Genomic DNA, 4,226 nt, shown 5'->3' on the forward strand with positions numbered 1-4,226 from the left:
TACTCATTTTCTCTTACGCTAGAAAACTACTAAGTCTGGTGGTGAGGAGGTTCAGAATATGTCCCCCAGAATATGCGGTGCTGGCATATCCTGAAGTGAAGGCGCTGGAGGGGCAGCCAGTGCAGGGCGCTCAGAGCCGGCCTTGTGCCGCGGAAAGCCAGCTGCTCGTGTGAAAGTCACCCGCCTGTGCCTGCAGAGGGCACTTAGGGCTGAGGAAGCTGCATGAATGAACCTGTCACCCCTGCGCCACTCACCACCCCTACACAAACGCCTCTGCCTGCCAGTTATTCATAAGTTGTTGTTTCGTCTAAACATTTTTAAAGCTTTTAGCCCTGGTTCCCTCCTTTAGGGCTCATTGTATGGGGCTCCTGCACGTATGGAAACTTGTATCCTGTTAATCTGTCTCATGTCAGTTGAGCTATGAGACCAGCCAAAGACCCAGAAGGGAAGGTTGTCCTACACCTACAGTCAGTGGTAAAAGAAGTTACACTTCTGTAGGTACAAATGAAGATCAAGAAAAGTATCTGTAAAGTTAAACATTTTTGCCCATTATTTAACAAATCATTCCAATGTCTGTGATGTGTGCAAAACAAATATACCTCTTACATAAAATTGCCTATATATGGTCTTTGGTTCTTACAGAAACCCATATTTGATCCTTAGAGCTGTCTTCAGGCAATTTTCTGAGTAGTGCTGTTTAGGAAGGAAATAGATAACAAGTGGGGGGCATTGCTTGAAAATAGTAAAATAATCAGAAAAACCAAGAGCTAAGAATTCACTGAACCCTGTGAGGAACCCCACTAAGACATGGAGGAACAGTCAGGAAGGTGGTTTCTTTGCAAAGTTCGGGCATTTGAAAGTGGTTATGTACACGAGGGAATTCAGAAAGCCACGTACATGCCCAGGAAAGGACACGTGCCCAGAAAAATGCTGAGAAGACCCTTAGTTTTCACTCCTGGCTGATCTAAAAACTCGGTGCACGCAGGAAGTGAAAGCTGAGGCAAAATTGTGAAAAGCCTGGGCTAAGGATTAAAGGGTTACCCCAGTACAGAACCAGCCCACCATATTAAGAAACAAACCAAATACTAAGCCAGAAATCAGACCTAGGGCTGATGGTCTAGTTCAGTGTCCTACCATAACAGGCCCTCTCAGAGTTAGGCAGAGTAGACGGTCTAATAATATCTGCCCTTTAGGAAAAGAGTAATGACTAACATTTACTGAGCACTCAGTATCACAGCCTGATCACTAAGAACTCAAATGCATTATCTTATATATTACCTGTAGTAACCTTATGAGTGAAGTAATTATGGATAGTATCTGCACTTTATAAATGAAGGAACTGAAACTGGCAGTTTTAAGCTTTGCTCAAGATCATTTCCTTACAGCAAAATTCAGACTTAAATTGAAAGTGGGGAGAACCACTAGACCCTTCAGGTTTGACCCAAACCAAATCCCTTAGGATTATAGAGTGGCAGTGACAAGCAGATTCAAGGGACCAGATGTGGTAGACGGATGCCTGGAGAACTGTGGACGGGGTTCTTGACATTGTACAGGAGGCAGGGATCAACACCATCCAAGGAAAAGAGATGCAAAAGGCAAGATGGGTGTCTGAGGAAGACTTTACAAATAGCTGTGAATCGAAGAGAAGTGAAAGGCAAAGGAGAAAAGGAAAGATACACCCATCTGAATGCAGAGTTTCCAAAGAATAGCAAGGAGAGATAAGAAAGCCTTCCTCAGTGATCAATGCAGAGATATAGAGGAAAACAACAGAATGGGAAAGACTAGAGATCTCTTCAAGAAAGTTAGAGATACCAAAGGAATATTTCATGCAAAGATGGGCACAAAAAAATGACAGAAACAGTAAGGACCTAACAGAACAGAAGATATTAAGAAAAGGTGGCAAGAATGCACAGAAGAACTGTTCAATAAAGATCTTCATGAACCAGATAACCACAATGGTGTGATCACTCACCTAGAGCCAGACATCCTGGAATGTGAAGTCAGGTGGGCCTTAAGCAGCATCACTATGAACAAAACTAGCGGAGGTGATAGAATTCCAGTTGAGCTCTTTCAAATCCTGAAAGATGATGCTGTGAAAGTGCTGCACTCAATATGCCAGCAAATTTGGAAAACTCAGCAGTGGCCACAGGACTGGAAAAGGTCAGTTTTCACTTCAACCCCAAAGAAAGGCAATGCCAAAGAATGCTCAAACTACCGCACAATTGCACTCATCTCACACGCTAGTAAAGTCATGCTCAAAGTTCTCCAAGCCAGGCTTCAACAGTACATGAACCGAGAACTTCCAGATGTACAAGCTGGATTTAGAAAAGGCAGAGGAACCAAAGATCAAATTACCAACATCTGTTCAATCAAAGTAAAAGCAAGAGAATTCCAGAAAAACATCTGCTTCATTGGCTACGCTAAGGCCTTTGACTGTAGACCACAACAAACTGGAAAATTCTTAAAGAGATGGGAATATAAGACCACCTTACCTGCCTCCCGAGAAACCTGTATGCAGGTCAAGAAGCAACAGTCAGAACTGGACATAGAACAACAGACTGATTCAAAATTGGGAAAGGAGTACATCAAGGCTGTATATTGTCATCCTGTTTATTTAACTTATATGCAGAGTACATCACGAGAAACGCTGGGCTGGAGGAAGCACAAGCTGGAATCAAGATTGCTGGGAGAACTATCAATAACCTCAGATATGCAGATAACACCACCCTTATGGCAGAAAGTAAAGAAGAACTAAAGAGCCTCTTGATGAAAGTGAAAGAGGAGAGTGGAAAAGCTGGCTTAAAACTCAACATTCAGAAAACGAAGATCATGGCATCTGGTCCCATCACTTCATGGGAAATAGATGGGGAAACAATGGAAACAGTGACAGACTTTATTTGTTGGGCTCCAAAATTACTTAAAACAGTGACTAAATCCATGAAATTAAAAGATGCTTGCTCATTGGGAGAAAATCTATGAAAAACCTAGATAGCATATTCAAAAGCAGAGACATTACTTTGCCAACAAAGGTCTGTCTAGTCAAGCTATGGTTTTTCCAGTGGTCATGTATGGGTGTGAGAGTTGGACTATAAAGAAAGCTGAGTGCCGAAGAATTGATGCTTTTGAGCTGTGGTGTTGGAGAAGACTCTTGAGAGTCCCTTGGACTCCAAGGAGATCCAGCCAGTCCATCCTAAAGGAGATCAGTCCTGGGTGTTCATTGGAGGGGCTGATTTTGAAGCTGAAGCTCCAATACTTTGGCCACCTGATGTGAAGAGCTGACTGATTGAAAAGACCCTGATGCTGGGAAAGATTGAGGGCAGGAGGAGAAGGGGATGACAGAGGATGAGATGGTTGGATGGCCTCATCGACTCAATGGACATGAGTTTGGGTAAACTCCAGGAGTTGGTGATGGAAGGGGAGGCCTGACATGCTGCGGTCCATGGGTCTCAAAGAGTCGGACACGACTGAGAAAGTGAGCAACAATGAAGAGCATTAGGTTAGCATAAGTAGCATGGCTCAGACTTGACTTATACCTCGCTCAGCCCCAGGCTAGTCACTGGGCCAGTTTGCCCTGCTTTGAATAATTCGCAGTTTAATCTGCACTGGGGTCTGCCCTGGAAGGCTCCTGAGAGCTCTTTGCTGGATCTTCCACCCTCCTCACCACTCTCCTCCCTTCTCCAGTATGAAAATAACTTTCTTTCTTTTGTCTGAGCTTTCATAGGCAGCCTCTTAATTCTTTCTTGTAGGGTATGAACTTTCTAGCTTATAGTTATCTGTGAACATCTCTTAAATTCTCTAATTTTATGCTGGAGATCATTCTTTCTCCCCAGTCCCACTACACATAGACATAATAAATTACGTAGGCACAGTAGACATTGCATGCATTCAGGAATGTTGTAAACTCACGTACCTAATCTTGTCTATATATTTTGAAACTTACTCTCTCTTAGCTTAGAATGTCAACACTGAGCGTGACCTTTGGAAATCATCTCGGATAAAGCTCTCATTTCACAAATTTACAAACTGAGTCCTGGAGCTGTTTGGTGATTTTCCTAAGGTCACAGGAAAACAGAGCAGGTGCTGCAGCCTGCATCGCCCCCTCGCAGGCTCATCAGCTTCTCCGGCACCGTCCTCCGCTTAGCTTCACTCCCCACTGACTCTCTCCTTCCCTGCTACCTCTGTGCAAACAACACCTGAGCCTCTTAGAGCTCCATGGCACTTGGTAG

This window comes from Bubalus kerabau, chromosome 1 (genome assembly GCF_029407905.1).
Source record: "Bubalus kerabau isolate K-KA32 ecotype Philippines breed swamp buffalo chromosome 1, PCC_UOA_SB_1v2, whole genome shotgun sequence".
Taxonomy (NCBI): Eukaryota; Metazoa; Chordata; class Mammalia; order Artiodactyla; family Bovidae; genus Bubalus; species Bubalus kerabau.